Below are 25,403 nucleotides of genomic sequence, written 5' to 3'. Positions count from 1 at the left end.
TGCCGGCATCCCATATGGGTGCCAGTTCTAGTATCGGCTGCTCCACTTCCAATCCAGCTCTCTGCTATTGCTTAGAAAAGAATTAGAAGATGGCCCAAGTCCTTGGGCCCCTGCACCAGCATGGGAGATTCAGAAGAAGTTCCTGGCTCCTGGCTTTGGATTGGCACAGCTCCGGCCGTTGAGGTCATCTGGGGAGTGAACCAGTGGATGGAAGACCTCTCTGCCTCTCCTTCTCTCTGTGTGTAACTCTGACTTTCAAATAAATAAATAAATCTTTAAAAAAGCACTGCCCAAAGCTGAGTTCCTAAATATCTGTGGGTCACCACATCAAGCTTGCATTAGGTGACCTGCCCAGAACACCCGCTGACCCACACAGTCCCAATGACACCCTCCATCTACTCACCTAGAACTCCAGGTCCAAGGGTTTTCTTCCAGGTAAATCTTCTCACTGAAGGACATCAGGGGATGAAAAGAGCTGAGGAAGGAGCATTCAGAGCAGCCCTGGAACTCAGACATCAGTGAGCACATACCACATCCAAGGAGGATGGAGCTTTGGTGCATCCTGCATGAGCAGCCCCTACTGCCTGGGGACTGCATCCTGATTTGGGGGCCCTCGAGGTCCATAGTCCCCAAGGATTCCTCCCCTGGAAGGCACCTGGTTACCCCAAGATCCTCTTGCACCACTGTCACTAGGCTGGGCCTCAGCGTAATCCTATTGAGCATGATTTTTAAGTCATCATCTCTCTTTGAGACAGTGTGAGGTTTCATCATCGACCCAACTCCAGGAACCATACCATGTGATCTCACTGGCATCATTCCACTTACCTTGGAGAGTTATGGATGTTTCCTTTGCCAACAGGACTGGAACCAGTAGCTCATGGGATGCTGAGACCTTGACCATAGCACTAGACCCAGGGGCACCAGATTCCACTGATCTTCCTTTGGTGACATCATCTATGGGACAGGAAGGGGGCCCAGTGTGAACAGAGAGCTGGGCAGGTTAGGATACACTGGTTCTGGGGCATGCTTTGGCTCTCTTGGCTCAGGTGAAGCTATCCAGGAGCCCACCCCTGTAGCTATGATGGGTCACTCAAGTTCCACCCACCTGGCCTGCAAACTGCTGGGCATTGTGGTCACTGGGACAGAGAGGGTCACTTGGATAGGATCATCCTGCTGGAAATGTCTACCCTCACTGTTCATTCCTGCCCCTGATACCTAGGTCCTGAAAAGGAACTGGACTAGTCATTAGGCAATGACTAGGCCTAAGCATAAGAGTGCCATTCCAAAAAGACATACCCAAGGAGCCCTTCATGTGGCTGTGAGCCTATCAAAATGGCATTGCCAGTCATGCCCAGGTGCTCAGTTGCAGGTTGCTTACACACAGTGTATCCTGGGAGCTCAGGCAGTCATCACATCTGGAGATACCATCTTCCTATGGTTGCTGCCTGCCATCTTTGTATACACATCCCAAAGATGGGGTATGGGCATCAGACTGGACCATGGCTCAAGCCTTGGTGTGGAGGAGTGGGAGCCTTGGCTCAGGATGAGCCATGGCATCCTTTCTGGGCTCAACTCATTCTGAAGCCCACTCCTGTTGTCCGCAAATGCTAGTCCATGGACGAGACCAATGGTGGGATGTTGCATGTCTGGCATCACCCTGAAAGTGCCCTATCTCATGTGTTGGCACACTCCAACCATGCAATGCCCAGAGTGTCCCTGAGTCCTAGCATCCATTGGCACTGCAATTCATGTGAAAAATCCCAGGGTACCAGGCAAGAGTAGAGCTGGCTTCTTCACCAAACCTTGCTCCCTGCCATAGTAACTTTAGCCTGGGCCTCCTAGTAAATCTAAAATCAATTCTTGCACATCCTGTTGCACCACTGTCATTAGACTGGGCTTCAGCATGATTTCTAAGTCATCATCTCTCTTCGAGACAGTAAAGGTCTCATCATTGACCTGACCCCAGGAACTACACCATGGGATGCCAATTTCTCTATGCCACCTGTAGGGCCTAGATAGACTGACTTACCTTGGGCACTCAGGGATGTTTCCTACATCTATGGGGCTTGCACTAGCAGCTTAAGGGCTGCTGGGTCCTTGACAGCAGCTCTTACCCTGGGGCACAGGAAACCACAGGAACTTCTTCTGCTGACATCATCTGTGGGAAAGGGAGGGGTCAAGTGTGAGCAATCAGCAGGGTCAGGCTCTGGGTACACTGATTCCAGAGTGTGCTTCTCCCCATCAGCCCATGTGAGGCTATCTAGGCGGCCACCTATTTTGTTGTGCAGGGTCAGGCAAACTCCACCCACTACACTCAAGAACTGCTGGGTATGTTGGTCATGAAGCAAGAGATGCTTACCCAGGCTTGGTCACCCTGACAGCCTGAAGGGGATACCCTCACTGCTCCTTTCTGCCCTTTACCCCAAGGTCCTTGTTGAGACCCAGGCTGGACAACCAAGAGCTGGCACACCCTTGGCCCAGAGAACTCATCGTATGAGATGCACCCAACGAGACCCCTGTGGGGATCTGGGCCTAACAACACAGCATTCTGACCAGGCAAGGCCACTCAGGTGCAGGATGTATGCACACACTGCATCCTGGGAGCTCAAGCTGTTCTGCCCGGAAACACTTTTGTGCTGTGGTTGCTGCCCATTACAGAACTGTATAAATCCCAAACATGGGGATTTAGTCCCTCCCATGGGGGAGATGGAACCCAGGCCCAGGAGAGTCCCTGGCATCCTTGTTGGGCTCCACTCATTTGGAAGCCCACCCATGTGGCCTTCAAATGTAGACATTTAACAAGGATAGCCATGGGGAAGGGGCATGCCCGGCATCATATTGCAAGTGCTCTGGCCTGTGGCATTTAAGTCAGGTATTGGCATACCATTGACCAGACACTGGCTGGAGCTTCCAAGCAATCTAGGCTCCAATGTCCTTGGGACCCATGTGAAGCCCCCAAGCTGCCCAGCACCTGCAGAGCTGGGTACCTTGTCAAACCTCCTCCCCTTCCTCGGTGTGCCCTGGGGCAGGGCCTATAATTGAATAGGAGCTCCACCTCTGCAAAGAGATTTGATCACCAGTGCCTTTACACTTCCATCCATACGAGCAAAGCAATCCAGAACCCTTGCAGTGCACATTGGCCGAGTAGCAGCATTGTCCACACTCCCTCAGGAACTGCTTCCATTCCTTGCTTGGCCCATGCACCATGCCAGGTGTTCAGGCAAGGTGATCTGGATCTCAGAGTCCCAAGGGGCACAGAGCTCCCAGGAACACTGCCTTCCTGAAGCTCCATGGGTCCACTCCTGGGGCTCACTTCAGGTGACAAGCCAAGGACCCTGTTTCCTCACACATGACTCATGACCTCAGCCATCCACTCACCTGGGAACTGGGGTGCAATGGTTCCCCGCTAGGCAGCAAGGCTCACTGAAAGACATGAAGGGATGAAAGGAGCTGAGGTAGGAGCATAGCCACCAATCATCAGGGAGCACACACCAAGCCCAAGGAAGAAGGAGTTTCAGCAGATCCTAGAGGATCAACAGCTCCTGTCTGTGGACTGTGTCCTTCTTAGGCAGTCTTGGGGCCTCAAGTCCCCAGGTCTCCTCCCCTGGAAGACACCTGGTTACCCCAAAGTCCCTTTGCAGCACTGTCACTAGGCTGGGCCTCAGCGTAATCCTATTGAGCATGATTTTTAAGTCATCATCTCTCTTCAAGACAGTGTGAGGTCTCATCATCGACCCAACCCCAGGAACCACACAGCAGGATCCCACTGGCACCATCTTCCCTCTAGGGCTCAGATGGATTGGCTTACCTCAGGGAGTCAAGGACGTTTCCTACACCAACGGTGCTGGCAGAATCCATTCATAGGCCACTGGGGCCTTGAACACAGCCCTTATCCCTGGGAAACAGGAATCCACAGACATCATCTGTGGACATGGAGAGGGTCAGGTGTGAGCAGACAGCAGGGGCAGGCTCTGGGTATACTGGTTCTAGAGCATGCTTTTTTTTCTAGCCTTCAGATGCATTGTTTAATATACATCAAGATACAGGATACCAAACTATATTTACTATTTATAGTAGGAAAGGACAACAGTTGTGTACAAATTGGCGAATGAACACAACAGAGCCCACAAAAACCCCACTGAATCCAAACAGTGAAACAGGAAATGAGAACATCTTCAGCAAATTTCAAGCAAGCCAGAGATGTGGACTCATTCAGCTGACTGTAAGAAAGGCAGAGAAGGCCACCCAGCAGCAGTGAGTCCTTCTAGAAGGACAACAGGCAGAAGTATGAAAATTTTAATGGGTACATATCCCAAAATATACTCACGGAACTGAAATCACCTACTAATGCATAAATTCAGTACATATTTGGAAAAAGCATAGCACAGATTCATAGAAGTGCTCTTCCCATGGGTTACCTTTGTAACCACCCTCGGAAGTGGTTCTTTACACAATAACAAACTGTAAAGTCAGCAATACTTAGTCTTACTTTTTAATATAGAGACCATAATTGTTCATCAGAAGCAGGTGAGGCTATCCAGGAAGCCACCCTTATCGGGGTGGAATGTCGGGCATCTCACCCACATGGCCCACAAACAGGCCTGTTTGTCACTGGGCCAGAGATGCCCATTTGACTATGAGGCCTTTGTAGGAGGTGCCGCAGTGCTGCTTCCTGCTCCTGAACCCAAGGTCCTGGAGGGGTAACCCAGCCCTGGCACAGCCTTGGACCAGCGGACTGGTCACATGAGAAATAGCAAAGGAGGCCCCTGTGGGGTCCTGGGCCTAACAACATGGTATTCTGACCAGGCCTTGGCACTCTGCTGCAGGTTGCATGCACATACTGCATCCCAGGGGCTCAGAATAGACACTTTCTCTTGGGTTGCTGCCCCCTGCAGAACAGCACCCATCCCAAACATGGGGTGCGTGTGGTCATTGGGCTGAACCATGGCCCTCTCTTCCCATGGGGAATTGGTCCCTCCATGGAAGAGAGGGAGTCTGGGTCCAGGAGGGTCCCTGGCATCCTTGCTGGGCTCAACAGTTTGGAAGCCCACCCATGGGGACAGCCCCTGCACAAGGCAAGCTGTGGAGCAGGGTATGCCTGGCATCATTCTGCAGGTGCCCTGAACTGTGGAACGTCATCAGGTGTCAGCACCCTCCCTGACTAGGCACTGGCTGGAGCATCCCTGCAACCTAGGCTTGAGGGTACTTAGGATGAAAATGAAGTTCCCAGGCTGCCCAGCACCTGCAGAGCCTCCCTTCCTGCCTAGATGTGGTCCAGGTCCAGGGTCTCATATGGAACCTTCCCCCTTACAGAGAGACACTATCCCCATACCTCCAGCTACACCAGCAAGCCAATCCAGAGCCGCTACTGCCCATACTGGCCATGTGGTGGCACTGGACCTCATGAATCTACCTTCAGGAAACATTTGCATTCCTAGCTTGGCCCAGTGCTCAGATCCGCTGTTTTGGACTTCAGTGGCCAAAGGGGCACAGCTCACTCAGGAGCACTTCCTGAGGCTGCCTTCTGGTGTCTCTGTTGGTACACTCCTGGGTCCAGCTTCAGCTCACCTACCCAGATCCCTTGCTCCCATGCACATGCCTTGGGAACCCTCAGAATCCACTCACCTGGGACCCAGGGCACAAAGATGCTCCACCAGGCAGCCAGGCTCACTAAAAAACACAAAAGGGAGAAAGGAGATGAGGAAGGTGCATACAGTTTGTCTCAATCCATCAGCTCAAGGGGGGCACAAATGAAGCCCAAGGAGGAAGGTGCTCTGGTGGAACCTGAACGAGCAGCTGTGCCTGCCTGGGGACTGCATTCTTGCCTAGGGGGCCTGAAGGTTTCCATTCTCCAGCATCTCCTCCCCTGGAAGGCTTATTGGGCAACCAAGTCCTTACACCACTGCCACTAGGCTGGCCTTAGAATACAGCATGATTTTTAAGTCATCATCTCTTTTTGAGACAGTATGAGGTCTCATCATCTACCCAACCAGGAATCACACGATGGAAGCCCATTTGCTATCCCATGTCAAGGGCCTGGATGCATTGGCTTACCTCAGGGAGTCACAGGCATTGCCTTCTTCAACAGGACTTCCACCACTAGCTCTTTGTGCAGCTGGAGCCTTGACCACAGCCCTTGCTCCTGGGGCAGTGGAAGCCACGGGGGCTTCCCTTGGTGACATCCTATGTGGGACAGGTACAGGGATGGGTGTGAATAGACAGCAGGAGCAAGTAGGGTTCATTGGTTCCAGGCATGCTTTGGCCCTGTCACCCTATTTGAGGCTTCCCAGGAGACCACCCTGTCAGTGTGGTGGAACTGCAAGCTCCGTCCACCTTGCCTGCGAATGCCTGGGCCCATTGGTAACCAGGCCAAGGGGGCCACTCAGGCCAGGTCCCACTGCCAGAAATGACTTCCCCACCATTCTACCCTTCTCCCGTGATCCAGGAACTGGACTGGACCTAGGCTGAACAAGAAAATGCTGGCACAACCTTGTTATCTGAAGACTGGTCACATGATACACACCCAAGAAGGTTGTCTGGGGCCATAGCCTAGGCCACACAGCCTCCTATTCCAGGCCAGGGAACCAAGGGGCAGGCTGTATGCACACACTGGATCCTGGAAGCTTAGGTTGTGCCTCCCAAAGACATCTTCCTCCTATGGTCACTGCCCACTGCAGTCACATACACATCCCAAAGATGTAGTATAGTCATTGAGCTGGACAATGGCCCAGTTCTCCAGTGGGACCTTGGAACCTCCCATGGAGGAGAGCAAGCCGAGGCCCAGAAGGAACCTTGGCACCCTTTCTGGGCTCAACTCAGGCCAAGTCCCACCCATGTGGCCTGAAAACACAAAGCCCTGGCTGAAGCATGCAGGGGAAATGGGGCATGACTGGCATCACTCTACAAGTGCCTCAACTTGAGGGTTGGCATCCTCCTTCTGGGCACTGGCCAGAGCATTCCTGCAGCCTAGGCTCCAGTGGCTCCATGACCCACATGAGATTCTCGGGCTTCCAGGCACCTGCAGAGCTGGTTGTCCCATCAATTGTCTCTCACTGACCTGGTGTGACCCTCAGCCCAGGCTCCCAGTGGTCACTGCTGTGCTCAGAGGCCTGTACCCAGTGCGCGTCTACTTCCAGTCACATGACCAAGGCAATGCAGAGCTACTGTAGCCCACTTAGGGGCAACTAAAGGCATTGGCCCTATGTGAACCCTCCCTCAGGAACCTTTTCCATTCCTCACTTTGCCCTACACCAGGCCAGGGGTCCAGGCAACTCGTTTTTCACTTCAGAGCCTAAAGAGGCACAGCTTACTTAGGAGCCCTGCCTGAGGCTGCCTTCTAGAGTCTCCAGGAGTCCACCACTCAGACTCTCATCCAGTGACCCTACCAGATACCATTTTGCACACCCCCTCAATGACATTTTCTATCCACTCACCCAGAACCTAGGAGCAAGGGTGCCCCGCCTGGTTGCTCATCTCACTAAAAGACACAAGGAATAGAATGGAGCTGAAAGTGGAACACCCAGCAGGTCCTCACAACTCAGCCAGCAGAGAGCAGACACCAAACCAAGGAGGAAGGAGCTTGGGATGCATCCATCATGAGCAGCTGCTCCTTCTGTTGTACCTCAACCTGGCCTGGGGATCCAAAACATCTCTTGTCTCCAGGGTCTCCTCCCTTGCGAGGGACCTGCTTACCCCAAGGTCCTCTTGCAGCACTGTCACTAGGCTGGGTCTCATCATAATCCTATTGAGCCTGATTTTTAAGTCATCATCTCTATTCGAGACAGTATGAGGTCTCATCATCAACCTAACCCCAGGAACCACAATATATGATCCCACCAGCCTCATTCCACTCAAGGGCCCTGATGTATTGGCTATCTTGGAGAGTCATAAATGTTTCCTTTGCCAATGGGAAAGCAGGGTCTCATGGGCTGCTGAGATCTGGACCACAGCCCTTGCATCTGTGGCACTGGAACCTTTGTAGACATAATCTGTGGGACAGGAAGGGGGTCTGGTGAGAATAAGAGAGCTGGGATAAGCTCTGAGTACACTGGTTCCAGAGAATGCTTTAACCCCATGGGCATATGGTTGACTATCCAGGAGGCCACCCACGTTGGTATGGAGTATTGGGAAAACTTCTCTCACCTTACCCACAAACAGTTGGGCCTGGTGGTCACTGGACCAGATAGACCCACTTAGTCCACCTCACGTGTCCAGAGGGGCTACTGCTACCCCTTTTTCTGGCACCCTGCCTGAAAGTCATACCTGGGATCTGAGCAGGCCAACCAAGCTCAGGAACAATCTTGTCTCCAGAACACTGGCTACAGGAGGCACATCCTGTAGCTGTGGTGGGTCACTCAAGTTCCACCCACCTGGCCTGCAAAACTACTGGGCATTGTGGTCACTGGGACAGAGAAATCCACTTGGATAGAATCGTTCTGCTGGAAGCGCCTACTTCCAGCTCCTTCTTGCCTCTGATACCCAGGTCCTGATAAGGAACCGGATTGTACAGGCAGGCAATGACTAAACCTAAGTATGAGAGGACAATTCCAAACAGACATATTCAAGAAGCACCCTCACGGAGCCCTGGAACTACGAACATGGCATCACTAGACATGCCCTTATGCTAAGGTGCAGGCTGCATGAACACAGTGCATTCTGAGTCCAGGCCATCCCCCATGGAGACAACTTCCTCCAATAGTCGCTGCCAAAAGTGTCACATACACAACTGAAAGATGTATTACAGGCATCGGACTGGATCACTTCTTGCTGTCTCCTGTGGAGGAGTAGGAGCCCTAGATCAGGAGGGTCCATGGCATCCTTGCTGAGCTCAACTCAGTCTGAAGTCCACCTATGTGGTCTGCGAACACCAGTCCATGGATGAGAAAAGTAGTGGGATGTTGTGTGCCTGGCATCACCCTGAAAGTGCCCTGCCCCACATGTTGGCAAACCCTGGACATGCATTGCCCAAAGTGTCTCTGGGTCTTAGGTTCTCTCTGACATGGGAACCATGTGAAAATCCCACTTGCCAGGCAACAGCAAAGTGGCAGCCTGCCAAACCTTCCTCCCTGCCATGGTAACTTGAACCCAGGCCTTCTACTTAAACTAAAATCATGCCTTGCACAGAGGCCTGATCCACAGTGTCCACCCAATTCTGGCTATACAGCAAGGCAATCCAGGGTGGCCGTAGCCAACCAGTGGCAAATGGGGGGACTGACCCCATGTGAATCCTCCCACAGAAATCACTGATATTCCTTGCTTTACCCCCTCTCCAGGCCCGGGTTTCAAGTAAGGACCTCAGAGTCCAAGATGGGCACAGCTCAGTCAGGAACATGGCCAGAGTCTGCCTTCCTAAATCTCTGTGGGTTCACACCTCACACTTGCATAAGGTGACTTGTCCAGAACTCCTGCTGACCCACACAGGCCGAATGACACAGTCCATCCACTCACGAGGTACCCCTGATGAAAGGGTGCGTGGCCAGTCCACACTTTTCCCTGAAAGGCAGAAGGGGATGAAAGGACCTGAGAACAGAGCCCCCAGTGCAGCCCACACCTTGGATAGCAGCGAGTATACACCATACCAAAGGAAGATGGAGCTTGGGTACATTCTCCATGAGCAGCCTCTCCTGCCTGGGGACCACATCATGGCATGAGGGGTCTCAAATTCACCAGTCCCCAGGGTTCCTCCCCTGGAAGGCACTTGTTTACCCCAAGGTCCTCTTGACCCACTGTCACTAGGCTGGGACTCAGCGTAATCCTGTTGAGCATGATTTTTTAGTCATCATCTCTCTTCAAGACAGTATGAGGTCTCATCATCGACCCAACCAGAGGAACCACATCATGGGATATGGATTGCCTTGTCTCACCTCTAGAGCCTGGATGGATTGGCTTACCTTGGCAAGTCAGGGACTGCCAATGGGGTTGGCACAAGCAGCTCATGGGCTGCTGAGACCTTGAGCACAGCTCTTTCTCCAGGGGCACAGGAACCCACAGGGCCTTCCTCGCTGACATCATCTGTGGGACAGGAACAGGTAAGGTATGAATAGACAGCAGAGTCAGGCTCCAGGAACATTGGTTCCAGAGTGTGCTTTCTTCCCCACCAGCCCAGGTGAGGCTATCCAGGAGGCCACCCATGTTGGTGTGCAGGGTCTGGCAAGCTCCACCCCTATTATCCACAAACTTCTGGGTCTATTGGGCATGGGACCAGAGAGGCTCACTCAGGCTGGGCCACCCTGGTAGCTAGAAGGGGCTACTCCCATTGCTTCTTTCTGCCTTTGACCCCAAGGTCCTGGTCAGGACATAGGCTGGACAACCAAGAACTGGCACACATTGGCCCAGAGGATAGGTCACATGAAAGGCACCCAAGGAGGCACTGTGGGGCTCTGGATCTAAAACACCATTCTGACCATGCCTGGGTGCTCAAGTGCAGGCTGCATGTACACACTTCATACCAGCAGCTTGGGATGTGCCCACCAGAGACATTTCCTTTTCTAATCACTGCCTACTGCAGAACCATACATGGCCCACTCCTCCCATGGGGAATTTCTCCCTCCCATGGAGGAGCAGGAGCCTAGGCCCAGCAGGGTCCTTGGCATCTGGCATCCTTGCTGGGCTCCAGGCTTTCAGAAATCTACCCATGTGGTCTATGAACACAGGGCCTGTAGCAGGCAAGCTGTGGGGAATGCATGTACCTGGCACCACCCTGCAGGGTGAACAAGCAAGTGCTAGCACAGCCTTGGTATCTGAGACTGGTGACGTGACACACATCCAAGAAGGTTTCCTTGGGGCCCTAACTTACCATAGCTAACACTAAGGGCCAGGCTGCATGTGCACACTTGATCCTGGGAGCTCAGACTGTGTCCCCTAGAGACACATTCCTCCTTTGTGTTCCTCCTTTGGTGCAGTCATGTACATATCCCAGATATGGGGTACAGGCATGGGGCTGGGCCATGGCCTACTCCTCACTTTGGAACAGGAAACCTCCCATGGCAGAGAAGAAGCCTGGGCCCAGGAGGGGCTTTGTCATTATTACTGGGCTCAACTCAGGTTTAGGACCCCTCTGGGCCACAAACACAAGTCACTGACTGAGGTTAGCAGTGGAGATGAGACCACCCTATAGCACCATGGCCTGTGTGTCAGCATCCCCCTAATGTGTACTGGCCAGAGCATTCCTGCAGCCTGGGCTCCAGCGGCCCCATGATCCATGTAAAGCTCCCAGGCTTCCAAGCACCTGCAGAGTTGGCTTCCCCACCAAAACTCCCTCACTGCTTCGGTTTAGTCCTCCGCCCAGGTCTCCCAGGGAATATGATCTATGCCCTGTTCAGAGGGCTGATCTCTAGTGTCTGCCCACTTCTGGTCACATGAGTAAGGCAACTCAGAGCTGCTGCAACCCACCTTGGACAAGTGAAAGCACTGGCCCATGTGAACCCTCCCTCAAGAAACATTTCTATTCAATTCTTTGCCCCTGCACCAGGCCAGGGGGCCAGGTGAGTCGTTCTGCTCCTCAGAGCCTAGAAAGGCACATATCACTCACAGCACTGCCTGAGGTTGCCTTCTAGTGTTTCCAGGAGACCACTCAGGCTCCCATTAGATAACCTGCCCAGACCACCTGTTGCCCCACACAGGCCCAGCAATAATCCTCTAACCACTCACCTAGAAGCCCAGGTCAAAGGGTGCCTTCACCAGGCAGCTTGTCCCACTAAAAAAAAAGAAGGGGAAAAAAGGAGCTGAGAAAGAAGCCCCCAGTGCTGCCCTGCTAGACGGCAGGAAGCACACACCATGCCCAAGGAGGAAGGAGCTTGGGCTGCATCCAGCATGAGCAGCCGCTCATTTACGTGGGCCTCAACCAGGCTCAGGGGGTCAAAATGTCTGCAGTCCCCAGGGTCCCCTCCTCTGGAAGGCACCTGGTTACCCCAAAGTCCTCTTGCACCACAGTCACTAGGCTGGGCCTCAGCATAACCCTATTGAGCATGATTTTTAAGTCATCATATTTTTTCGAGACAGTATGAGGTCTCATCATCGACTCAACCCCAGAAAATCCCTGGCGCTATCCCACATTCAGGGCCTGGGTGGACTGGCTTACCTCCGGCAGTCCCAGAAGTTCCTTTTGCCAACCAGACTTGCAGCACCAGCTCTTGGGCCGCTGAGGCCTTACCACAGCCCTTAATCTTGGAGCGCTGGACTCCATAGTAGCTTCCTTGTTGCCATCACCCATGGGACAGGGTGTGAGTCTGGTGTGAACTGAGAGCAGGGGCAGGCAAGGGCACACTGGCTCCAGAGTGTCCTTTGGCTCTGTCAGCCAAGGTTAGGCTTCCAGGAGGCCACCCCTGAAGGTGTCTTGGTTCAGGAAAGCTCTGCCCACTGTGAAAGAAAAACACTGGGCCTGTGGTCACTGACCAGATAGGGGTACTCTGGCAGGGTCACCATGCCTGAAGCAGCTAACCCTATTGCTCCTTCTTCCCCCAAGATCTAGGTCCTGACTGGTACCCAGGCTGGAGATACAAGTGCTAGCCTGTCCTTGTCATCAGAGGACTGTCAGCATGAGGTGGTCCCAAGGATTCCCCATTGGAGATGTGGGCCTCCAACACGGTCTCCCCTTTCAGCCCCAGGTACTCAGGTGCAGGCCGTATACACACAATGCATCCCTGGAGCTCGGGCTGTGCACCTCAGAGACAAATTCCTCCTATGTTCACTGACCACCACAGTCCACCAGACATTCCCAAAACAGGGAAGAGGTTTTCTCCTGGACCATGGCCCACTCTTTCATGGGGACTTGGTGCCCCTCATGCAGGAATGAGAGCTCAGGACCAGGATGGGCACTGACATCCTTAATGAGCTAAATTCAGTCTAAGTCTATCCATGTGGCAAGTGAACATCAGACCTTGCCTGTGGCAAGTGGCGGGGATGGGGCATGTCAGGTTTCACCCAACAGGTGCCCTGGCTGGGTGCTGGCACTCACCTGTCTGGGTACTGGCTGCAGTGTCCCTGTGTCTTAAGCTGTGGACCCCTCAATGCCTGTAAAGCTCCCAGGCTGCCAGGCACCTGCAAAGCCAGCTGCCTTGAAAAACTCCCCTTACTGCTTTGAGTGGTCTTCTGTGGTATCTTAGCAATGTCCCCACAAGCAGGCCTGATCTCCAAGGAAGCCCCCAAGGACCCTGGCCAAACCAACACGGCATTCAGATTAGGCCTGGGAGCTCAGGAAAAGGCTGCATGCACACAGTGCATCCCGGGAGCTCAGGAAGTAGCTCCTCAGGGATACTTCCTCCCACGGTCACTGCCCCCTACCAAAAAATACACATCCCAAACAAGGGGTATGGGCATCAGGCTAGACCATGACCCACTCCTTCCATGGGGAATTGGTCCCTCCTGTGGTTTAGAGATGCCCAGGTTCATGAGGGTCCCTGGCATCTTGATGGGCTCAACTCATTTGGAAGCCCACCCATGTGGTGTGTAAAAGTGTCCCCCTGGACAAGGCAAGCCATGGGATCAATCCACAGGTGTCCTCACCTGTTACACTTAAGTCAGTGTTTGGCACCCCACTGATCGGGCACTGACTGGAGAGTCCCTGCAACCTAAACTCCAGTGTCCTTGTGACCCACGTGCAGCTCCCAACCTTCCCAGCACCTGCAGAGCCAGCTGCCCCATCAAATCTCCCTAGCAACCTTGTAGTGGTCCATGGTCAAGGCATCCTATGGAATCTAAGCTCTACTTTCATATGGAAACCCTATCACCAGTGTATGTATACTTCCATTCATACCAGCAAGCCAACCCAGAGGCCCTGCAGTGCACACTGGCTGAGTACTTGCTCTGCTCCACGTGACCCCTGCCTCAGGAACTGCCTCCAACCTCACGAGGCCCAGTGCTCACATAAAGTGTTCTGGATCTCAGTGCCCAAAGAAGCACAGTTCACGCACGAGCTTGGCCAGAGGCTGCTTCTCGTATCTCTGTGGGTCCACTCCAGGGGCTCCCTTGGCTCAACCACCAACACCCTCTGCTCCCATGCACTTGCCACATGAATCCCCACAATTCACTCACCTGGGACCCAGGACACAGGGGTGTCCTCTGGGCAAAGTAGGGCTCACTGATAGAAACAGTGGGGAGAAAGGAGTTGAGGAGGGTGTGCACAGTGTGGCTCAAGCCATCGGCCCATGGGGAGCACAAAGCCCAAGGAGGTAGGAGCTTTGGCAGAAACTGCTCATGTATCTTCTCATGCCTGGGGACTGTGACCTAGCATTGGTGGTCTTTGTTCCACGACTCAGGTTTGCATTGAGTGATCTGCCCTGACACCCAGTTCCCGAGAAGAGGCTCCATGATCCTTGGCATCTACACACCCGGGACCCAGGATGCAAGGGTGAATTGCTGGGCAGCAAATTCTACTGAAAAAGACAAGGGGATAAAAGAAGATGAAGGGGGAACACTTAGCAGGACATTTCAACGTGGCCAGCAAGGAGCAAACCCCAAGCCCAAGGAGGAAGAAGCTTGGTGAATTCTGCTCGAGCAGCCAATCCTACTTGGGGACTGCATCCTGGCCTGGGGATCCTTGAGGTGTCCAGGCCCCAGGTTTTCTTCCCTTGGAAGGCATTGTGGAACCCAGGGTCCTGCTGCACCGCTGTCACTAGGTTGGGCCTCAGCGTAATCCTATTGAGCATGATTTTTAAGTCATCATCTCTCTTCAAGACAGTATGAGGTCTCATCATCGACCCAACCACAGGAGCCACACCATGGGACCCCATTGCCACTATTTCACCTCTAGGGCCCTGGAGGAATAGCTCACCTCAGGCAGTCAGGGACTTTTCCTTTGCCAATGGGGCTGGTACCAGAAGCTCATGGGTCATGGGCCTTGACCTTGGCCTTGTCCCAGGTACACTGGAACCCACAGGAGCAGAGGGAAGAGGTCAGCTGTGAGTAGACAGCAGGGGCAGGCTCAAAAAATGCTGGTTCCAGATTTTGACTTGACCCCATGGGACCAGATAAGGATTAGCAGGCATGATAGGGTCAGAGAAGCTCCTATCACCTCGCTCACAAACTGCTTGGCCTGTAGGTCACTGCACCAGAGAGGGAAGCTGCTTCCCCCACTGCTTCTTCTTGCAGGTGTCCTGGCCCATGGCACTTAAGTCAGTGGTCAGCATCCCCCTGACCAGGTACCGGCTGGAGCATCCCTGGAACCTAAGCTCCAGCACGCTTGCGACCAACATGAAGCTTGGGCTGCCCAGCACTTGCAGAGCTGGCTGTCCCGCCAAACAAACTTCCCTCCCTGCCTTGGTGTGGTTCACGACATCCAGTGAAATCTGAGCTGCATACCCAGAGACCCTATCCCTAGTGTATGCATACTTTCAGCCACAGAAGCAAGAAAAACCATATGCCCTGCAGCTCACACCGGCCATGTGGTGGCACTGGTCCCAAAGGAACCCTCCCTCAGGAACCATTGCTAACCTCATTTTGCCCAGGGATCATATAAGGCATTCTGGACCTCAGTGCCTAACGGAACACAGCTCAAACAGGAGTGGTGCCCAAGGCGGCTTCCTGTACCTCCATGGGTCTGCTCCTAGGGCTCACTTTGGCTCAACCACCAAGACACTCTGCTTTCACGCATGCCTCATGAAACTCCATCATCAACTCACCTGGGACTCTAGAAGCAAAGGTGCCCATGAGCAGCAGGTCTCACTAAAAAACACAATGGGATGAAGGATCTGAAAAAGGTGCACCCAGTGTGGCACAGCCATGGCCCACAGGGAGCACAAACCAGGTCAAAGGAGGTAGGATCCTTGACATACACGTGACAAGTATCTGCCCATGCCTGGGAACTGTGACCTTGCATAGGTAGCCTCGGGGTCTGCAGTCACCAAGATCTCCTCCCCTGGAAGGCATGTGGGGACTCTGGGGTCCCTTGTACCACTGTCAGTAAGCTGGGCCTCAGCGTAATCCTATTGAGCATGATTTTTAAGTCATCATCTCTCTTCGAGACGGTATGAGGTCTCATCATCGACCCAACCTTAGGAAGTACACCACAGAATGTCCCTTCACCACCCCAAGTTCAGGGCCTGGATGGATTAGCTTACCATTGGAAGCATGGATGTTTCCTACTCCAATAGGCCTGACACCTTCAGCTGCTTGGGCCTTGATGACAGCCCTTGCCACCATGGCAGTGGAACCCACAGGGGCTTCCTTTGGTGACATCATCTGTGGACAAGGAAGGATATAACTGTGAACAGACAGAGGGAACAGTAGAGTACCCTGGCTCAAGTTTAGGCTTTGCCCCTACCAGTCCGGTTGAAATTGCCAGGAGACCATCTTTTAGGCGTGGTGTTTTGACAAGTTCCCCAACCTCGCGTGCGAATGGCTGGGCCTGTCAGACATTGGACCAAGAGGAAACTCGGGATGGGTCTCACTGAGAGATGTGGCTTCCTCCAATGCTCCATCCTGCCTCAGTGACCCAGGTCCAGGCCAGTACCTGAGATGGACAAGCAAGCACTGACATAGCCTTGGCATTTGAAAACTGGTCATAGGAGAGGCCGGCAAGATGGCGGAATAGGAAGGGAGCACACTGATAGTCTGGGGAGAGATGGTTTGATAAAAGTGGAGATACTGCAGGTTCAAGGAAGAGTAGGGGAGGAAACAGCAGAAGAAACTCTTCCGGAACGCGTGACTCACAGCGGACCTGCGTGGAGAGCGTGGGAGCTCACAGTTCGGGACATCAGCGGCAGACTCAACACACCAGCGCTGGAACGCGAGGTGAGCCGAACCTCAATAGCCCGAGACACCGGCAGGCAAGCGGAGAGAGGAGACTAGAGGGAACGACCCCCGGGGGGGGAAGTTCACAAGGCTAACTGGAAGAGAGAGAGAGAGAGAAAAAAGGGTGACTAGTACGGACACGGGTTTCTCTCTCTCCGCTCACCTCTCAAGGGCGAGCAAGACAAAGAGCAGGCGCCATCTTGGACATACGTCATAAGCAGAGCGACCTCAGGTCTGCACCGGCCCTGAGCCTAGCAGAAAAACCTGACTCTGGGCGGGGCGAATTAACAGGAGATTAGGAGCTAGTAAATTTGTGGTGCTACTGAACTGAGACTGTGAAAAAAGAGACGGTGGGGGAGAGAACTCACGGAATTCACGTGAGCACTCTCCAGAGACGCTACAATTCCGTAACTTTGGCAACCCAGTGGGAGGCTGAAGGAGAATTTGAGCCCATTCTGAGGGCCGAACAGATTCCCTGTGGGGATCTTGGGAAAGAGCTTCCGATCTCTGGCTCCTGTGGGTATATCATTTGCCTGCTAACTACCTCCAACTTCGTTCAGCTGTGCGGAATTACTTCCCTTTTGAATCAAAAAAAAAAAAAAAAAGAGAGAGAGAGAGAGATTTACCACGCCTAACCTGGGAGTGTCACCTTTGGCACACCAAACAGAGCTCTCAGGCCACACCCATCTCAAGCCCTAAGGCTCCATCAAAAACAGATAGTCCACTTAATCTAGAGTCATAGTATAACAAGAAAAAGCACCACAGTGAAGAAACCAAATATCTCCAATATGCCAAATAACAAACGCAAAAACCGAGGTAATAAAAACAAGGAAGTCACCATGACGCCCTCAAATGAAAAAGACACCCCAATTCAAGATTATAAAGATGATGACATAGAAGAAATGCAAGAAGCAGATCTCAAAAAATTGATAAGAACATTAAGAAGTTCTCAAAAACAAATTCTTGAACTACACAAATCCTTAATGGACAAGATAGAAAATCTCTCTCGTGAAAATGAAATATTAAGGAGGAATCAAAATGAAACGAAACAACTAGTACAACAGGAAACTGTGATAGTGACTGAAGTGAAGAATTCAATAGATCAAATGAAAAACACAATAGAGAGCCTTACAAACAGAATGGGTGAAGCAGAAGAGAGAATATCGGACTTAGAAGACAGAGAACAGGAAAGGATACAGTCAGACCAAAGAAAAGAAGAGGAAATTAGAAATCTGAAACATATTGTCGGGAATCTTCAGGATACTATTAAAAAACCCAACATTCGGGTTCTAGGAGTTCCTGAAGGCATGGAGAGGGAGAAAGGATTAGAAGGCCTTTTTAGTGAGATATTAGCAGAAAATTTCCCAGGTTTGGAGAAGGACAGAGACATCCTAGTACAGGAAGCCCACAGAACCCCTAATAAACACGACCAAAAGAGATCCTCACCACGACACGTTGTAATTAAACTCTCCACAGTGAAACATAAAGAAAAGATCCTAAAATGTGCAAGAGAGAAACGTCAGATTACTCTCAGAGGATCTCCAATCAGACTCACAGCTGACTTCTCATCAGAAACTCTAAAAGCTAGGAGGGAATGGCGAGATATAGCCCAGGTACTAAGAGAGAACAACTGCCAGCCCAGAATATTATATCCTGCAAAGCTATCATTTGTGAATGAAGGTGAAATAAAGACTTTTCATTGCAAACAGAAATTGAAAGAATTTGTTGCCACTCGTCCAGCCCTGCAAAAGATGCTTAAAGATGTGTTACACACAGAAACACAGAAACACGGTCATCAATATGAAAGAAGGTAAAGGAAGGAAACCAAGGAAGGAAAGCTCACAGCAAAAGATCACAGGGAATTCAAAGCATATATTAGAACTTATCTTTGGCAAATGGCAGGGCAAAGTTACCACTTATCATTAGTCACTTTGAACGTGAATGGCCTGAACTGTCCAGTTAAAAGACACCGATTGGCTGATTGGGTTAAGGAACAAAACCCATCTATTTGCTGCTTACAAGAAACACATCTTTCCAACAAAGATCCATACAGACTGAAAGTGAAAGGCTGGAAAAAGATATACCATGCCAACAGAAATGAAAAAAGAGCGGGCGTAGCCATCTTAATATCGGACAACATAAACTTTACCACAAAAACTGTTAAGAGAGACAAAGAGGGACACTATATCATGATTAAGGGATCAATTCAACAGGAAGATATAACAATTATCAATGTATATGCACCTAACTACAGGGCACCAGTTTATCTAAAAGATTTATTAACGGACTTAAAGGGAGACTTAGACCCCAATACAGTAGTACTGGGGGACTTCAATACTCCACTCTCAGAAATAGACAGATCATCCGGTCAGAAGATCAACAAGGATACAGTAGATTTAAACGACACTATAGCCCAAATGGATCTAACAGATATATACAGAACTTTCAATCCTACAGCTAAAGATTTTACATTCTTCTCAGCAGTACATGGAAGCTTCTCTAGGATTGACCACATACTAGGCCATAAAGCGAGTCTCAGCAAATTCAAAAGAATTAGAATCATACCATGCAGCTTCTCAGACCATAAAGGAATGAAGTTGGAAATTACCAACTCAGGAATCCCTAGAGCATACGCAAACACATGGAGATTGAACAACATGCTCCTGAATGAACAATGGGTCATAGAAGAAATCAAAAGAGAAATCAAAAACTTTCTGGAAGTAAATGAGGATAACAGCACAACATACCAAAACTTATGGGACACAGCAAAAGCAGTGTTAAGAGGAAAGTTTATATCAATAGGTGCCTACATCAAGAAATTGGAAAGACACCAAATAGATGAGCTTTCAATTCACCTCAAGGATCTAGAAAACCTACAGCAAATCAGACCCAAATCTAGTAGGAGAAGAGAAATCATTAAAATCAGAGAAGAAATCAACAGGATTGAATCAAGAAAAACATTACAAAAAATCAGCCAAACGAAGAGCTGGTTTTTTGAAAAAATAAACAAAATTGACACCCCATTGGCCCAACTAACTAAAAAAAGAAGAGAAAAGACCCAAATCAATAAAATCAGAGATGAAAAAGGAAATGTAACAACAGACACCACAGAAATAAAAAGAATCATCAGAAATTACTACAAGGACTTGTATGCCAGCAAACAGGGAAACCTATCAGAAATGGATAGATTCCTGGACACATGCAATCTGCCTAAATTGAACCAGGAAGACATCGAAAACCTAAACAGACCCATAACTGAGACAGAAATTGAAACAGTAATAAAGGCCCTCCCAACAAAGAAAAGCCCAGGACCAGATGGATTCACTGCTGAATTCTACCAGACATTTAAAGAAGAACTAACTCCAATTCTTCTCAAACTATTCAGAACAATCGAAGAAGAGGGAGTCCTCCCAAATTCTTTCTATGAAGCCAGCATCACCTTAATTCCTAAGCCGGGAAAAGATGCAGCACTGAAAGAGAATTACAGACCAATATCCCTGATGAACATAGATGCAAAAATCCTCAATAAAATTCTGGCCAACAGAATGCAACAACACATCAGAAAGATCATCCACCCAGACCAAGTGGGATTTATCCCTGGTATGCAGGGATGGTTTAATGTGCGCAAGACAATCAATGTGATACACCACATTAACAGACTGCAGAAGAAAAACCATATGATTATCTCAATAGATGCCGAGAAAGCATTTGATAAAATACAACACCCGTTCATGATGAAAACTCTAAGCAAACTGGGTTTGGAAGGAACATTCCTCAATACAATCAAAGCAATCTATGAAAAACCCACAGCCAACATCCTATTGAATGGGGAAAAGTTGGAAGCATTTCCACTGAGATCTGGAACCAGACAGGGATGCCCACTCTCACCACTGCTATTCAATATAGTTCTGGAGGTTCTAGCCAGAGCTATTAGGCAAGAAAAAGAAATTAAAGGGATACAAATTGGGAAGGAAGAACTCAAACTATCCCTCTTTGCAGATGACATGATTCTGTATTTAGGGGACCCAAAGAACTCTACTAAGAGACTATTGGAACTCATAGAAGAGTTTGGCAAAGTAGCAGGGTATAAAATCAATGCACAAAAATCAACAGCCTTTGTATACACAGACAATGCCATGGCTGAGGAAGAACTTCTAAGATCAATCCCATTCACAATAACTACAAAAACAATCAAATACCTTGGAATAAACTTAACCAAAGACGTTAAAGATCTCTACGATGAAAATTACAAAACCTTAAAGAAAGAAATAGAAGAGGATACCAAGAAATGGAAAAATCTTCCATGCTCATGGATTGGAAGAATCAATATCATCAAAATGTCCATTCTCCCAAAAGCAATTTACAGATTCAATGCAATACCAATCAAGATACCGAAGACCTTCTTCTCAGATCTGGAAAAAATGGTGCTGAAATTTATATGGAGGCACAAGAGACCTCGAATAGCTAAAGCAATCTTGTACAACAAAAACAAAGCCGGAGGCATCACAATACCAGATTTCAGGACATACTACAGGGCAGTTGTAATGAAAACAGCATGGTACTGGTACAGAAACAGATGGATAGACCAATGGAACAGAATTGAAACACCAGAAATCAACCCAAACATCTACAGCCAACTTATATTTGATCAAGGATCTAAAACTAATTCCTGGAGCAAGGACAGTCTATTCAATAAATGGTGCTGGGAAAACTGGATTTCCACGTGCAGAAGCATGAAGCAAGACCCCTACCTTACACCTTACACAAAAATCCACTCCACATGGATTAAAGACCTAAATCTACGACCTGACACCATCAAGTTACTAGAGAACATTGGAGAAACCCTTCAAGATATTGGCACAGGCAAAGAATTTCTGGAAAAGACCCGGGAGGCACAGGCAGTCAAAGCCAAAATCAACTATTGGGATTGCATCAAATTGAGAAGTTTCTGTACTGCAAAAGAAACAGTCAGGAGAGTGAAAAGACAACCGACAGAATGGGAAAAAATATTTGCAAACTATGCAACAGACAAAGGGTTAATAACCAGAATCTACAAAGAGATCAAGAAACTCCACAAAAACAAAACCAACAACCCACTTAAGAGATGGGCCAAGGACCTCAATAGACATTTTTCAAAAGAGGAAATCCAAATGGCCAACAGGCACATGAAAAAATGTTCAAGGTCATTAGCAATCAGGGAAATGCAAATCAAAACCACAATGAGGTTTCACCTCACCCCGGTTAGAATGGCTCACATTCAGAAATCTACCAACAACAGATGCTGGCGAGGATGTGGGGAAAAAGGGACACTAACCCACTGTTGGTGGGAATGCAAACTGGTCAAGCCACTATGGAAGTCAGTCTGGAGATTCCTCAGAAACCTGAAGATAACCCTACCGTTCGACCCAGCCATCCCACTCCTTGGAATTTACCCAAAGGAATTTAAATTGGCAAACAAAAAAGAGGTCTGCACCCTAATGTTTATTGCAGCTCAATTCACAATAGCGAAGACCTGGAACCAACCTAAATGCCCATCAACGATAGACTGGATAAAGAAATTATGGGATATGTACTCTTTAGAATACTATACTGCAGTAAGAAACAACGAAATCCAGTCATTTGCAACAAAATGGAGGAATCTGGAACACATCATGCTGAGTGAAATAAGCCAGTCCCAAAGGGACAAATACCATATGTTCTCCCTGATCGGTGACGACTGACTGAACACCAAGAGGGAAACCTGTTGGAGTGAGGTGGACACTATGGGAAATGGTGGCTTGATCAGCATAGCCCTGACTGTTAATGAACATCTAAATACATTATCCCTCTTAGTAGTTTTTTTTATCTGTTCTACTTAATATGACTGGTTTAGATCTGTAATTGATGCACAGTTATTCTTAAGTGTTGAAAATTAACTGAAATGTGATCCCTGTTGAACATGGTGGTGGGAATGGGAGAGGGAAGAGATGTATAATTTGGGACATGCTCAGGCTGACTTGCCCCAAGTGGTGGAGTTGGAAGCATACCAGGGGATTCCAATTCAATCCCATCGAGGTGGCATGTACCAATGCCATCTCACTGTTCCAGGTGATCAGTTTCAGTTCACAGTTGGTCATGGTGAAGGGACTGGGAGTCAAAGGGAGCACATAGACAAGTCTAGTACCTGCTAACGCTAACTGATGGAGTAAATAAAGGGGAGAGTGATCCAACATGGGAAGTGAGATACTCAGCAGACTCATAGAATGGCAGATGTCCTAAATAGCACTCTGGCCTCAGAATCAGCCCTAAAGGCATTCGGAGCTGGCTGAAAAGCTCATGAGAGTATTTCAGGCATGGAAAGCCAAGACACTCTGGCAAAAGATCTCTGCGAGTGAGATCCCAGTGGAAAGAACAGGCCATCAAAGAAGGAGGTACCTTTCTCTGAAGGGAGGAGAGAACCTCCACTTTGACTATGAGCTTGTCTAAACAAGATAAGAATCGGAGAACTCAGAGGGCTTCCATAGCCTTGGAAACTCATGACTGGAGCATAGGGAGATTACTGATGCCATAGACAGGAGTGTCAATTGGTAAAGTCAACAACAGGAGTCACTGTGCACTTACTCCTCATGTAGGATCTCTATCCTTAATGTGCTGTACATTGAGATTTAATGCTATAACGAGTACTCAAACAATATATTTCACTTTGTGTTTCTATGGGGGTGCAAACTGTTGAAATCCTTACTTAATGCATACTAAACGGATCCTCTGTAAAAAAAAAAAAAAAAATTATCAATTCCCAACTTGACTCTCACTGGGATCAAACATGACAATAGGTCTGCTCTGATTTCATCATCATTTTAAAAAATCATCTATTATTTTTCACTTTATGTTTCTGTGTGGGAGCAAACTGTTGAAATCCATACTTAATGTATACTAAGCTGATCTTCTGTATATTAAGATAATCGAAAATGAATCTTGATGTGAATGGAAGGGGAGAGGGAGTGGGAAAGGGGAGGGTTGTGGGTGGGAGGGACGGTATGGGGGGAAAGCCATTGTAATCCATAAGTCGTACTTTGGAAATTTATATGCATTAAATAAAAGTTTAAAAAAAAAAAAAAAAAAGAAAACTGGTCATAGGAGACACATTCAAGGAGACACCCTTTTGGTCCTAGCCCTAGAAACTTGGCATCCCAGTCCAGGCCAGGGTGCTGAGGGCCAGGCTGCATGTACAGACTGGGTCCTGGAAGCTCAGTCTGTGGCACTTGGAGATACATTCCTGCTGTGGTCACTGTCCCCTGGACACAGCTTACTCAGGAGCACTGCCTGAGGCTGCCTTCCTTTTTCTCTCCGAGTCTACCCCTCAGGCTCCCATTGGGCGACAATCCAAGCACACACCAAGCCAAAGGAGGGAGGAGCTTGAAGTGCATCCACACAAACAGTTGCTCCTACCTGCAGACTTCGACCTGGCCTGGGGTGGGGGGCAAAAAGGTTTTCAATCTCCAGGGTCTCCTCTCCTGGAAAGCACCTGATTGTCTAAAGGTCCTCTTGCACCACTGTCACTAGGCTGGATTTCAGCATAATCCTATCAGCATCATTTTTAAGTCATCATCTTTCTTAGTGCCATACCACCTCCAGAGCTTGGATGGATTGGCTTATCCCTGGGCATGCACCAATGTTCCATTCACCAATGGTGCCCACACCATTGGTTCATGTGCCACTGAGGCCTTGACTACACCCTTTGCTCCCAGGGCACTGGATGCTGAAGGGGCACCCTCTGCTAACATCATCTGCAAAAGGCATTGGCGTGAATGGACAGGTTAGGGTAAACTTGTTCCAGAGAGTACTTTGACTCCATCAGCCCATAGGAGTCTTCCAAGGAGGCAGCATCTAAAGGTATGGTTTCTCAGGTAAGCACTGCCCACCTCACCGATAAACTGATGAACTCTTGGTCACTGGCAGAGAAGGCCACTTGTGCCATGCAGCCTTCCAGAAGCACTTTACACATTGATCATTCCTGTAGCAGCAGAACAAATCTGGGTTGGTACTCTGGCTAGACATGACAGTAGTAGCATTGCCTTGGCATCAGAGGACCAGAAACTTGAGATGCACCCAAGGAGTCCTCATGGGACCCTGGGCCTACCACATGTCCACATGTCAAAGATGGGGTATGGGCATTGGAGTTCGCAATGCCCCTTTCCTCCCGTGTGGAATTGGTACCTCCAAGCAGAGTGGAAGCTCAGGAACAGGAGGGGTCCTGGCATCCTCTCCTGTCTCAACTCACTTGAAGCCCACTCATGTGGCTGGGAAGTCCAGCCCATGGAAGCAGCAAGTCAGCAAGTGGTGGGATGTGGTATGTCTGGTACCACCATACAGGTGCTCTGCATCAGGTGTTGGTACCCTGCAGACTGGTCCCTGGCCAGAGGTTCCCTGCATCATAGGGTTCTGTGGACTGTGACCCACATGGAACTCCCAGGCTGCCAGGCACCAGCAGAGGTGGCTGCCCTGCCTAACCTCTCTCCCTGCCTTGCTTTTTTCCTCATCCTGGGGCCTCCTTAGAGTTGAGAAACACCCCTACACAGGCCTGATTCTTCTTGTCTACCCACTTCCAGCCAAACCGGCAAAGCAACCCAGAGTTACTGAAGTACACCTAATACTAGTGGGGAACTGGCCCCACATGTGCCCCAGCCAGGTACCAT

General features: G+C 49.7%; 1 long non-coding RNA gene, 7 other non-coding genes and 2 pseudogenes across 57 annotated transcripts in view; all 10 read right to left on the bottom strand.

Moving 5' to 3' along the window:
- LOC103351270 (uncharacterized) overlaps positions 1-25,403 on the bottom strand; it is a 235,567-nt gene that overhangs the window by 198,763 nt on the left and 11,401 nt on the right. For 37 of the 50 annotated variants that reach the window (XR_011380615.1, XR_011380616.1, XR_011380617.1 and 34 more), the window contains 12 exons: positions 16,056-16,176; positions 15,618-15,660; positions 14,771-14,895; positions 12,080-14,372; positions 11,650-11,695; positions 6,055-10,011; positions 5,626-5,670; positions 3,809-3,923; positions 3,379-3,423; positions 2,030-2,158; positions 826-954; positions 404-448 (listed from right to left, as the gene is read on the bottom strand). This is a non-coding gene — a long non-coding RNA (uncharacterized lncRNA). Of the gene's footprint in view, positions 1-403; positions 476-825; positions 955-2,029; positions 2,159-3,378; positions 3,424-3,808; positions 3,924-5,625; positions 5,671-6,054; positions 10,012-11,649; positions 11,696-12,079; positions 14,373-14,770; positions 14,896-15,617; positions 15,661-16,055; positions 16,177-16,258; positions 16,824-25,403 lie in introns of all 50 variants that reach the window. The other 13 variants (XR_011380610.1, XR_011380586.1, XR_011380571.1 and 10 more) reach the window with 11 other exon arrangements.
- On the bottom strand, positions 697-777 carry LOC127483933 (small nucleolar RNA SNORD115). Its single transcript, XR_007910724.1, has one exon. It is a non-coding gene; the product is annotated as a small nucleolar RNA SNORD115 (small nucleolar RNA).
- LOC127483986 (small nucleolar RNA SNORD115) lies at positions 1,894-1,958 on the bottom strand (annotated as a pseudogene).
- On the bottom strand, positions 3,657-3,737 carry LOC127483914 (small nucleolar RNA SNORD115). The gene has a single exon (XR_007910705.1). It is a non-coding gene; the product is annotated as a small nucleolar RNA SNORD115 (small nucleolar RNA).
- Positions 5,915-5,987, bottom strand: LOC127483987 (small nucleolar RNA SNORD115; annotated as a pseudogene).
- On the bottom strand, positions 7,726-7,806 carry LOC127483956 (small nucleolar RNA SNORD115). Its single transcript, XR_007910747.1, has one exon. It is a non-coding gene; the product is annotated as a small nucleolar RNA SNORD115 (small nucleolar RNA).
- LOC127483935 (small nucleolar RNA SNORD115) lies at positions 9,739-9,819 on the bottom strand. The gene has a single exon (XR_007910726.1). It is a non-coding gene; the product is annotated as a small nucleolar RNA SNORD115 (small nucleolar RNA).
- Positions 11,942-12,022, bottom strand: LOC127483951 (small nucleolar RNA SNORD115). The gene has a single exon (XR_007910742.1). It is a non-coding gene; the product is annotated as a small nucleolar RNA SNORD115 (small nucleolar RNA).
- On the bottom strand, positions 14,619-14,699 carry LOC127483898 (small nucleolar RNA SNORD115). The gene has a single exon (XR_007910689.1). It is a non-coding gene; the product is annotated as a small nucleolar RNA SNORD115 (small nucleolar RNA).
- LOC127483911 (small nucleolar RNA SNORD115) lies at positions 15,905-15,985 on the bottom strand. The gene has a single exon (XR_007910702.2). It is a non-coding gene; the product is annotated as a small nucleolar RNA SNORD115 (small nucleolar RNA).

Source organism: Oryctolagus cuniculus, chromosome 12 (genome assembly GCF_964237555.1).
Source record: "Oryctolagus cuniculus chromosome 12, mOryCun1.1, whole genome shotgun sequence".
Lineage (NCBI taxonomy): Eukaryota > Metazoa > Chordata > Mammalia > Lagomorpha > Leporidae > Oryctolagus > Oryctolagus cuniculus.
The sequence above is the reverse complement of the archived record's forward strand: the minus strand, read 5'-3'. Positions and strand labels throughout refer to the sequence as shown.